The sequence below is a fragment of the Chanodichthys erythropterus genome, chromosome 20 (genome assembly GCF_024489055.1).
Source record: "Chanodichthys erythropterus isolate Z2021 chromosome 20, ASM2448905v1, whole genome shotgun sequence".
NCBI classification, from domain to species: Eukaryota; Metazoa; Chordata; class Actinopteri; order Cypriniformes; family Xenocyprididae; genus Chanodichthys; species Chanodichthys erythropterus.
In genome coordinates, this window is record NC_090240.1 from 3,626,990 (window position 1) to 3,640,192 (window position 13,203).

A 13,203-nucleotide genomic window follows, 5' to 3' on the forward strand; every position below is an offset into this window, starting at 1 on the left:
ATGTCCCAAAGTTGATTGAACACTAAAGCAATATTTCAATAATAAAAAAAAATAGTAATAATAAAAAGACACTTTAATGTAGGAACTCCTGAGAGCATGAAGGTAAAATATTCTCACAAATAAGGGAAACTGTTTCACAAGGGGGTGAACTTTACTCACAACAGCCTCTACATAATACCAGTCTCAAATAACAGGGATGCAAACAGGTAAGGGGGGAAAAAAAAAGGTGAGAACATTGCGTGGGGCTGGGCACAGATTTTTTTTTTATTTGCTTTACATGCTCATTTGTAGTTATTCTTTATTACCCTATATGTCCAAAACTATCATTTTTCATGAAAAAAAAAAATTTAAATTGTTGCAGCATTTTACCAAAATCAACATTTGGTTCAAATCTCATGTTATAAAAGACAAAGTGCTATGCAGGATATTTAAAGACAATATTGGCTGATTAGATGGCAATGCTGTTTGCCACATCTCAGACCTCAAATACATAAAACATTACCCATTGTAGACATAGTAATTTTAAAGTAAAGAGTAAAGAAAACACTGTACAGTACTTACTGAAACAACCAGTTCTTTATTTACCCTAATAAGTTCACAAGTACCATTGTAAGATCATTGGATCTATACAAATCCCATTGGTGACCTATTTTGATCTCAAAAAGGTGAGTTCTCACTGAAAGGTGAGGAGTTTGCATCTATGCAAATAAAGATTATAATGAGCTCTAAAAGAACAATCCATAACATTTGCAATGGACAAGGTGCAGACACTGGTTATGGACTGCACTTAATGAATCTTTGGTGCCAAATGTGGGAATGAAGCTGGGCCAGCGGTAGATCTGTGCATCTAGGCTGAACCATCTCCAAAGCTGTTTGGTGGAGAAAAGAAATAGAAAAAAATGTTAGAGCATTTTATAAGGAAATGTACAAGTTTACTGTGGGTTAAAATACTTATTTCTCACAAACAATATTGGGCAGTGAACACCATGTACAAGGCAGCAACATGCACAACATACAATAATTTTAAATATTTTCTAATTATTATAGTTATATTTATAATTAAATACTAATGCTAAGTACTTTAATGAAAGTTATTACAACAGTAATATTTCTTATAAGGTTTAATATTTTTATTTAGCAATAATGATAATAAATAAAAATAGTTAATATATTAGCACAAAATTTCAGGCCAAATTGTGCAGCCCTACAAACAAGCAAAACAAGCCTGGTAATGTTAACTTTTTTCAATTTGTTTTATAAAAATCTCAATTTTAACCAGGAGAGGGAAAAGAGGAAAGAAAAAAAAAAGAAAAATCGCAATTACATTTTTTCTCCAAATCGTGCAGCCCTAATAAAGCCGGGGACACACCTAATGATTGTAAGGCTGATTATGAACGTAAATTGATATGACTGATTGCGCTCAAACGCGTCCAGTCAGAGCCAGTTGCGTTCAGTCTGCAATTACAGTCGGTGTTCAAATTCCATGTGAAAGTATATAAATCTGCTTCAGGAGCAGGAAACAATCGCTGTGTGTTGAGCACAGTCTTAGAATGTTTTAGCTAGTTGTTAAATGTGTGCCCGGCTTAAAAATGAATTTACATATTGTCGCTGTCAGACAGATACCTATTTAATTTAACACTGTTGTGGCTTTATATAGCTATGGTCAAACACTTGCATGTGCCATAATATTATCATTTTATGAAAATCAAGCTCAAATGGAGTTACAAGGTTTTGACCAGTGAATGAAAGGTATATTATCTGTTACGGATAAGGGTAACATCTGTTCCCGAAACGGAACCTGGTCGCCTTTAGGTGGCGTTCTAGATTCTGTTGTGTCTGTGTTTGTCTTTGTTTTGCAGGGTGGAGTCAAGTAACAGGTGTAACAGGTTGCCTATAATGAGTGGACTGATAAAAGGATCTGTCTTTCTAGAGATCGTTGGATCTGCGCTTGGGTTCCTGCTTCATTTGGACTTGATCTCTCTCCAGCACCAGTTTGTGTTACTGTTATTTTTGTTTGTTAGTTTATTATGTGTTAGTTTATTATGTGTTTCTTCTTTAAATAAATATATTTTTGAGTCAACTTGAGTTGAGCATGGCCTCCCCGTTTTTGTTAGCTACCATGAGCCAGGTAGTATGTAACATGTGGGGGCTCGTCTCGGAGTAACTGAAAGAAATAATCAGTAATTTTGATTGTTCTTGATTGAGTAGATTTCAAAGCTGTGGGGAGAGACTTTTTTTTTTTTTCCTTTTTCTTGTGTTGGAGATAAGAGATCAAGTAAGTAAATTTATTATTATTGAATATTTGGTCTGGGGTAAGTTGTCATGGTGTTGCTTGTGCTTGATTCATTGAAATGTGATTAGTAGGTTTACTTTGTAAAAGTTAGCCTCGTATTAGTTAAAGAGCGGTTAACGCTGTTTCTAATTTTAATTTTTTGTTTTTTGTGTTTGTGTCGGACGCGGGTAGACTGCTTGTGGTGGCAGCTGAGCTGCATGTGGGCACATTGAAGAGGTTAGGGTTTGAGTTTGTTTTGTTAATTTTATGAGGCAAATCTATGTAAACCTACTCTTTTTCTAATAATAATAATGATAATAAAAAAAAAGTTTCATCTTGCACTTCGCAACCTCTGCCACTATCCTATGAACCAAAAACCAAAAAGAAAATGAAGAAAATGGGGCGATTCGATTGTTTTCATTAATTTCTAACTCTTCTTGTTGAAATCGAAAATAGTTTATAATGGATAAGTTACGAGTTTTTTAGCTGCGCCGATGGAGGAAAAAAATTGGAAGGTCTCACGAAAGATCAATTGCGTAAAGCTGGTGAGCATTTTAATATTGAATTATTGTTATTTTTGTTTGTTAGTTTATTATGTGTTTCTTCTTTAAATAAATATTTTTGAGTCAACTTGAGTGTGGCCTCCCTGTTTTTGTTAGCTACCATGAGCCAGATATGTAATCCGTCACGGGAACAGCATCTGAGACATCCCATTACGTTTTCATCAACATACATGATAAAGTTTATTGTAGCTTATGGGCACTCGGTTTCATTGTTGAAATCTCATGATCAAAACCTCATGATATGATCAAGCGCTACAACAAAGGATATTTAAAACCGTATGCTTCAACTAGATGGCAAAGACAAAGATTATTCTCGGCTCTTCAAATACAAAAAAACACTATAAATGGACAGTTTTTCTTGAGTAAGGAAAAGCCTGCACTTACGCAAACCTCAGTTCTTTATTTTACCCTTGCACTGCAAACAAGCAGAGATCTCTGACTCCAAACTTTAACAGATGACCAATAGCATTAATTTTATTAGCTCATAACTGTTACAATGATGAAATATAGAGATACGAGGTTTCGGCCCAACGGCGTGATATATTCTTATTTGTAGCATTTATTTTTTTACTTATTTTTTTGGAATTTGAACACAGTAGTTGGGGAAACACTGGTTTATATAGTGGTATGTAAATATGGGATAGTTCAAAATTCCGTCTCAGTAAAGAGCTGTCATCTGCTCATGTGAATAGAAGTGGCTGTCCTGAAGAAAGCTCAAACGTGGGCTCTCATCAAAACTCATCCAGACGGAGCGTGAGAGCAATCCCGTGAAAGGCAATAAAGAGTGCAGCACGTATCTGTGAAGGAGAACAGAGCTGTGAGGGCATGAATGACAGTAGGGCTGTGTATTGCCAAGAATCTGGCGATACGCGCCACAATCCAATATATTGTGATACATTGCGATACTGTAAGAAAGGCGATATATTGCAATATTTCTGGGGAGAGGGTAAAGAGAATCTTTAGAAAGAGAATCTAATTTTAGAAAAAAAAGTCATAAAGAACAACCATATGCATAAAACCTGACAAAAAAAAAATAATTTGCATTTATATCACAATCACTATTTTGTGCAATCTAAATACAGGGAAAACAGTAAAGTGACTGCAGGATTCTTTAGGTGTATATGTTTTAAAGGTTCACAGTATAGCAGTTTTTAATTTCTAAAGTATTTAACAACAGAAAGTCAGTCTATTTGATGACTTTTTTTTTTTTGAAAGTGTGCAGTACATATTCTATCGAAACGCCACTCTCAGCAGCGGGTCGCGTCGGAATGTTAAGCGAGCTCTGAGATTCAATGTGTTTCGAGTATTTAGATTTTAACATGGCCTATTTTGCCAACAGGACAGAATTCTGCGTGAGTCAGGCAAGCAGAATAAAATGCACTGTAAATAAACATTAATAAAACAAATGGTTAAGTCACTAGTACATGACCTCCCATGGCTTAATGCTTCCATAAATTAAATGTATCAACTTTATTTTTCATAATCTTTTTAACAAAACAAAACAAAAAACAACAGCACCAACAAAAACCATGCACTGACTAACAGTATCTTTAATTCATTACCTTGTGCAAGTGTGATAAGAGGGTCCTCACCAGGTCAGGTTTCCACAGCTGGTGCACCCAAGGCGGCAGAATCAAAGAGACTAGAAGGGGGAGAAAAAAAAAACAAAGTCCCAGACACATCACTCATGTATGAAAGGAATAGATATAACACACACACACACACACACACACACACACACACACACACACACGCGCTAAAAGGAAAACAAAAAAAACTGTAGAATCAAGTTCTTTTAGTGGAGAAGCAACAAACCATGGAGTCTGTGAGTATTCTATAAATCAAACCAACGTGCCATTAGAGATCCACTGTATTAACTGTGTTAGATAAGTAAAAGAATAAAATGATAACATTATTACTTTTTGTTATGAAGCTATGGCAGTTTGCTTTGAATTTATATTTATATTAAATGTGTTTTTAAGCTACCATCTTTCATAATTTCCATAGGTTTGTCTACATTTTTCCTACACCCCACAGCGCTTTGCACAAACTACAGGTGTAACTTCCATGAAACTGTAAACTTTTTTTTCCTGTGTAGTGATGCATGGTTTCACCATGACCTACAAAAAAATGAATGGCCTCGCAACAAAGCAAAAGAAAGGGCTATCAAGACCCAACTCAACTGCATTGTGTTCCACTTAAATTGTGGAAAGTGATTTAAAAAAAGAAAAAAAAAGAAAGAAAAATTATATATGTACATTTTAAAATGTATTTTCATAATTTTCAGGATTAACCTACACTACCTAAAAGTTTGGAAACATTACCATTTTTAATTTTGAGTTTGAGTTTATGCTCATTAAGACTGCATTCATTTCATAATAAATACAGAAAAAACAAATATTGTGAAATATTACAAATTAAAATTATGGTTTTCTATTTTAATATACTTAATTTATTCCTGTGATCAAAGCTGAATTTTCAGCATCATTACTCCAGTCTTCAGTGTCACATGATCCTTTAGAAATCATTCTGATATGCCTATTTATTATCAATGTTGGAAACAGTTGAGCTGCTTAATATTTTATAACCTGTGATACTTTCAGGATTCTTTGTTTTCTTTTTCTAAAAATCTTAATTTTTTTCTTTCATTCTTTGTGTTCCTTTTGAAGGACTGATATGCTATATTTTTACTATAAAAATCCTATGACAAACATGTCTTCTAATATCTTCAATTGTTGTGAATACCGAGCTGCAGCGGACACATTTTTAAAGACTTTACTTGGACCCATTGTGTGAGCTGTCCCTTTAATACCGCGTGGTTTACATGTTGCTGCTGATTGGGCTGACATTTGACACACCCACCAATCAAGAGGAAACGTCAAACCCCGTTGCACACCGTTTCCAAGAAACATGTTGTTCAACATGAAAACCATAGCAAAATGTTGCGCAGCGGTTTGAACTTGAACGTGTCCCTGATCTCCGTTTGTGTGCTCTTTCACACTCACAAAGCGCTGACGCAGAAGAAGAGCATAGTTCACCCAAACATGAAAATTCTGTCATTTACTTACCTTGTTGTTGTTGTTGTTGTTGTTGAAGGTAAGTGAGTGACAGAATTTTCATTTTTGGGTGAACTATCCCGTTAAAACCAAAAACACATACCTTGTTTCATTCATTTTTGTTTAATATTTTTGTGACTTACTGAGTGATGTTTTAGCTTGATTTTAAATGATCTTCCTTGAGTAACTAAGACTGTCATAAAAATGCTATTCTAAAATGTCTACAATTAATCAGCCTCTCCTCGTCCATAAAGGCCCATCAGCACGGAAGAGCCTAGGTCGCTCCCAGAAAAGATTCTAATTATTTACAAAGAGCAGCTTCTGTTCATTACACCAAGACATTAACATTAATTTAAAGCAAACAATCTACTGAACCTTTCATGTTCTCGTCAGTATGTCAGAAGCTTTCCGGACACGATGATCCTTGTTGCAGGCGATGTGCTGCATACTGTTGCGATCAGGCTCTTGAAGACCCTCTTCAGAACCTCCGTCTGCCACAGCCTGATGTCGTTCACCCCCGAGCACTAAAGCTCCGATGCTCTTGTCACCATTCAGGATCGTGGATACCTGCGCAGCAACATCGAGAACATGAACACCAGGAAAACAGTGACAGCGCACCTTACCTTTAGCTGAGGTAGCATGGATGTGCTACAATAGAATCACAGATGATCACACCACATTCAATTTGAACACTGGGAATGATAACCTGCTTTTCAAATATACTTAAAATATTATTAAATTAATCCATGGTTGCAGCCCTAATAAAATAAAACATTCATGTATACAATAGTCTACATGTGGGAAGAAGTTTGGTGGTGGAAGGTAGACACCCAAGATTACTACTTAAAAGTTACGCAAAGCTACTTATGTTAGAGCAATAAAAAAAACATGCATGAATGACAATAAAGCACAGGACATGTCTGATTAGCCTAACAGTGCTTTTGCTATCTGACACATTTGAAATGCTGCTGTCTGGTGTAGACATGGTGTAAGGAAAAACAAGGTGCAAAATATTTATACATGTACAAGGGGTGTAATGGTTCAAATTTTGGTCTGTATCATGGTTGAGTCACCGTAGTCACTGCTTCGGTATTCTTCGGTATGTGCTATGTTAAAAAAAGAAAAGACTGCTGTCAAATAAAAAAGAAAAGTACAAATAATCAAAGTACAAGCAGTAGCACTAATAAATAAAGCAAAAATATAAATTAAATGAAATAAACAAAGCAGTGCTTTTCAGATTTTATGGTCTTAACAGTAGTTTTCAGATACAGAAATTGAATAATCAAACACTCGTATCAAACAAAGTTTACAAAGAGTGACTGTTTTGTCCATGTTTTTTCACCATTGCTGTTGAAACGTTATAAAGCCAGAATGTTCCCAGACAGGATATTTTTATGATGAAGATTGTTCTATCAGTGGCTTGTCTCTTTCCACAGCCACCACAACACACTAATGAACTGTGAGGAACAAAAGTTAGCAGAACTCAAACCATATAACAGATACACTGATCTATAATTTTTGGACCACCTGAACAGTTTCCTCTTGTACGGTGAAAATCGGTGGATAAAATACAGTCATTGTTGTTGCAGTTAAAAATAAAAATATATAGGACATGAAAATGTAGTTTGTGGGAGAAGAGACAACTGGACCTGTAGCAAAACGATGGTACTCAAATGGCCAATGGTGGCCTCCATTCAAAGTCCGAAGAGTGTCAGGATGATGGAGGCACCACAGCCAAACATCAGGCCAGATTTCTGAATCAGGTAAGCAGAAAAAACATTAATAAAACAGATGGCAAAGTTTCAAGTACAAGACCTCTAATGGCTTAATGCTTTCATAAATGAAATTTAGGAACTTAATTTCTATCAGCATATATAAACAACATTCGTGCTACATTTATGAAAAATTAGAATCAGAAATGCCTGGAAAAATAAGATATTTGACCTGATGTCAGAAAGTTGAACCTCCTTAAAAGAATCTACTTTAAGCAAGTCATTAAATATGAAAATCTCATGAAAATGAAAATCTCATAAAAAATTACTAAATTACATAACATACGAAAAACAAAACAGACGAGCAAAGAAAATGCATGGGGTGAACAACCACCTATAACAAAGGTATAAACAATATATTATATTAATGACATAATATATAATACATTAAAAAATAAATAAACACACACAAAAAAAAAAAATCATACGAGTATGATTCTCCAGTGGATGTGTGGAGAAGAAACATTTAATAAGCTTTATAAATACAGTAACATTACTAAACGCTTATTACGTGCCATAGGGGTTCCTGCATCCAGCTCAGTGACACGTCGCGCGGCCATTCATAAATCACGTGACCACAAGCCATTTGTATCAGATGACCGTTATTCATTCATATCAGATGACCGTTGATTTACTATAGTACACTCGACCTATTGACCCATCAACATTTCTTTCGCAATTTACCTCAGTAATCTGTAAATACTAACATTTGTATATATAGCGTTCCTATTTATTATTAATTGCCAGTTCGTTTTTTACATATTTAAAGTTTTATTTGGTTAAGTCGGCTTTAAGCCGTTTGTCGTCAGCAAGTTGTTGGTAAGTATTAATTAGCCTTTTGACATAACATGTTGAAATTAACAATATAATAGATACAACTAAATACCATAATAGTTACAAATTCAATAATCACCTCATCGAAAAACCGTAAGCGGTCCTGAATCTCCCCGAGAAAACAGCGGTGGCTGACTGACAGCGTCCTGTTTACATGAGCGCTATTTAACCGACATGATCCAACCACAGGGCGGGGCGGGGAAATTTGAAGCGTTGAGCTGCTTCGATAACTATGATTGGTTTAGCCCATCAGCGCTGAGAAATGTAACAAGCTTTAGCAGCGGCCTGGATGACAAAGGCTTGCACTGGTTAAGTTTAATAAACACTAAACTAACGAAACAAACAATATGAACATGTGATAATCATTATGTAGACAAGTTCAGAGGGTCCAAACTCGGTCCTGCAGTTTAGCTTCAACTGGTCTCCACACCTGCCTGGAAGTTTCTATTATGCCTAGAAATACATTGATTAGCCGTTTCAGATTTAATTTGGGTTGGAACTAAACTTTGCAGATCAGTGGGCCTTCAGGAACAGGATTGGTCACCCTTGCACTAACGTTAGTTCATGCCATGCGTAGTTAAAATGGTTACCTAATGCTGAAACTCCGGCTTCAGTGGATGTGCTGGCCCCGTTCCCCCGACCATAACCACGAAAACATTTACTATACAAGAAAATAATGCCATGAAACAGAATGTACTTACTTTACCTACCTGTAATGAAACCTGCAAAGTGTGCTGCATAGCATGCATGCGAGTCACCTCGTCTCTAATCAAGTGAAAGAGTGATTGGCACGTGCTTCCCAGAAATTAAACCACACCCCACTCCATGACGTATTTACAAATATTTTAGCTCCATGACTTTATATAACATTTTTAGGCAACTGTGAGGAAAATAAAATTAACACTTTTTTTTTTTTTTTTTTTTTAAATCATTTTTAACTTTGTTGCATGAAAGTTAAATTAAAATTAAATGAAACAAACACCTGCAGACTTTTATAATGGCACTCGATTCAAACTTATGTTTTACCCACTGGTCAAAAATGTCCCTTGGCCATGATTTACATGAGCCACAACTTTATTTACAAAGTAAATTAATAAAACTACTACAAAGTAAGTTGATAAAACTCTTCAAATATTAAATATACCAAATGTGATTGTTCATATGCTCTGGTGATATGACAAATTACATGAAAACAACTGGGCCCTGCACATTTTGAGCTTGGGCCCTAAAAAGACTAAAGACTAAATGATTTTGTATACATAACTATAAAAGCTTAATTAAATGCACTTATAAAAAAGAAAAAAAGAAGTCCTTAAAAATCATTGTCTCGTGACAATAAAATTAAATAAAATTTGGCAGATCAAAATATATTTTTACATTCAAAGGAATACTACAATGACGACATTTTACCAACCATTCTTCAGAGTTTAGTTCTCTTAACCCTCAACCAACATTCATCAACTAGTTAAAAGTAGAGATAAACCTGACAACCTTGTCCTAGACTTAAAATTTAGTCACAAAGTAACTAGTTGAATTGAATGGATTAATAAACATCTAAAAAGTAGTGACCACACACAGGTTTAATAAACTTTTGTATACAATTTCTAGGCACACATTTAGGTTCAATACATAAAACGACAAAACTGACAGTTAAATGTTATGTTTTTTCCCCAACTACAGAAAGTTCTCTACAGTCAACAGCACTCACTCAACGACAGTAGCCACAGTATACACTGTCAAAAACAAGGTATGTGCTCATATGCACTCATTGACTTTAATGCATTAAGCCATTGGTTCTCAATTCCGATCTTGGGGACCCACAAAATTACACATTATGGATGTCTCTCTCATCTATCGTGCTGTTTAGAGCTTCTATTATAGGAGTTGAATCATATGTACTAATGGAGACATCCAAAATGTGCAATGCAAGGGGCTTCCAGAACTGGTGTTGAGAACCACTGCATTTAGCAGGTTAGTACAATGTACTTTGTTTTGTTAATGTCTCAGCACCATGGCTTGCAAAAAACAATCGTACTGGACATTGCGAAGAAAAGCCAGAGAGAAGGTGGACAAACAACTGCAGTCAATGCAAGCAGTATCATCACCATCATAGAGGGAGGAGTATGGTAGCATGCAAAGTGACAAGCAGCACCGTTGATGATGATGATGATGTCGAATTTATGGATTGTCTGTCCCAAATCGATGAGCCTGAATGCGGCACCATGGCACATGCTTTATATAGTAGTGAATCTAACACAGACTCAGACACAGAGTCTGAACTGCATCCAAATTCCCTGGATGATGACTTGGCAACCTGGGCAACAGAACATAAAATAACACATGTGGCACTAAATTCATTACTGCATATCCTCCGTGAGCATGATTTGAATCTGCCAAAAGATGCCAGGACACTATTAGGAACAGTGCGTTCCAACAGATCTGAAATACAGAACAAGGCTGGTGGCCAGTACTATCATTTTGGCCTTCTTCAATCTATTTCAGGGGTACTCTACAAGAACATGGACATTCTGAGAAACATGAGCAGTTTGGAGCTCCAAGTGAACATTGATGGTCTGCCTCTCTATAAGAGTTCAGCAACTCAATTCTGGCCTATTCTCGGAACTGTTCAAAACTTGGTGCAGGAGGAACCGGTGACAATAGGTTTATTTTGTGGTGCTGGTAAACCTAGCTCACTGGATGAGTATCTCCAAGACTTTATCTGTGAAATAAAAGAATTGGGTAATGGTTTTGAATTTGAGGGAGTTAAGTTAACACTAAAGATTACCTCGATGGTTTGTGACGCACCTGCACGTGCATTTCTAAAAAAGGTCAAAGGACACACAGGCTACCATGGGTGCGAAAAGTGCATTCAGGATGGTGTTTACCTGGAGAATAGAATGACCTTCCCCAGAAATGACATGCCTCTTAGAAATGATGAGAGTTTCAGAAATAAAACCGATTCGGATCACCACCATGGCACCTCACCTTTGGAAGAAACCTCACTGGACATGGTCTCTGGATTTCCCCTTGATTACATGCACCTTGTGTGCCTTGGAGTCATGAGGCGGCTTCTCCTCTTGTGGCTTCGGCTGGGTCCCCTCACATCCAGGCTGTCAGGATTCCAAGTCTCTGTTCTGACAGAAAGATTGGTTGGTGCCCAGAAAAATGTGCCCATGGAATTTGCACGCAAACCAAGGGCACTGAGGGAAATAGATCGATGGAAAGCGACTGAATTTAGACAATTTTTATTGTACACAGGCCCGGTTATGCTAAAAGATCTACTCACCACAGAGGTGTACAAAAACTTTCTGCTGTTTTTTGTTGGAATTTTCATCTTGAGCAATAACAGCCTAATTGGAGATCACATTGACTATGCCAATGATATTCTGCGACTATTTGTCACACACTTTGGACAGCTATACGGCCCCAAATTCCTGTCCTACAATGTTCACTGTCTTGTACATCTTGCAGAAGATGCAAAGGACCACGGAGTCCTTGACAACTTCAGCGCTTTCAAGTACGAGGACCACCTGCACAAGCTGAAGAGACTTCTGCGGAAACCTACATGTCCACTGAGTCAGATTGTAAGAAGGTTCTCTGAAATGCAAAGGTGCAGCAAAGAAAAAGAGAAAAACAACCCACAGCTGCTCAGAAAACTACATACAGCTGGCCCTCTACCCGAATCTTTTCATGGAGCTTCACAGTACAAAGAAATAAAAACATGCTCTTACACTCTGAAACTGGACCAGGCTAACAGTTTTGTTTACATTGGCGGTAAAGTTTCAAAGCTGCAAAATATAATTTCAGTGAGGGATGAAATTTATGTGGCCTACAGTACCTTCAACAATCATGAACTTTTTTTTGACTATCCCCTTCCATCCTCGGCACTTGGTATTCATCGAGTTGATGACCTCTCAAGAACAACCAATTTCTGCAAGCTGGAGAACATTGAGGGGAAAGCTTTCTTAGTTCCTTACGACCGTTATTTTGTTTCAATTCCTCTTTTACACACACAATAATTATTCTTTTTCCTTTTGAATGTATGAGTTTTTTGTTTTGTTAGATGTATTTTGTATATCTGAATCATGCATATGAACAACTGATATTTAATGAATGTCGTTAAACATTATGGGGCTCTAGGTTGTTGCAGCTTAAACAAAAAACCACCAAAAAAAAAAAAAAAAACAAAAAAAAACATGTACCTGATAGTGGAGTTTGTGGGAGAAGGGACAACTGGACCTGTAGCAAAGTCCTGGTACTCAGATGGCCAATCGTGGTGGCCTCCATTCAAAGACTTGGACCGTTTGCTGAAGAGTGTCAGGATGATGGAGGCACCACAGCCAGATAAAGGGTGGACCAAACATCAGGCCAGAATTCTGCACGAGTCAGGTAAGTTAAACTACACTGTAGGGCTGGGCGATATATCGCATGCGATTGTCACGCGCATTTCGTCAGTAAAGCCGGTTCCCTGATTACCGCGAAATCGCCATCACCTGCTTTCAAATGGAGCGCCATTTAATAGACAGAACCGTAGTTCACTGACAAGCTACGCAATATTGCGTTCATATCGCAGATGAATCGCCTTCGATAATGAACGCGATATTGCGTAGCAAGTCAAACGGACATTTGTAATGGTCGACTTCCAGCAGACGGACACGGAGTAAAAGGTAAGCCCTGCAAATGTACTTTTATTCATGTTTTTGCCC

The 13,203-nt window shown here is 36.8% G+C and overlaps 1 long non-coding RNA gene across 2 annotated transcripts; it reads right to left on the minus strand.

Annotated features, from left to right (window-relative positions):
* Positions 1 to 246: 246 nt before the first annotated feature.
* On the minus strand, positions 247 to 12,946 carry LOC137009108 (uncharacterized). Of its 2 annotated transcripts, none has more exons than XR_010892843.1 (7): positions 12,700 to 12,946; positions 12,336 to 12,435; positions 9,208 to 9,377; positions 7,541 to 7,645; positions 6,267 to 6,458; positions 4,398 to 4,477; positions 247 to 869 (listed from the first exon to the last, which is right to left on the minus strand). It is a non-coding gene; the product is annotated as an uncharacterized lncRNA (long non-coding RNA). The 2 variants fall into 2 exon arrangements; XR_010892844.1 differs by having other exon boundaries at positions 247 to 3,632.
* Positions 12,947 to 13,203: the final 257 nt, after the last annotated feature.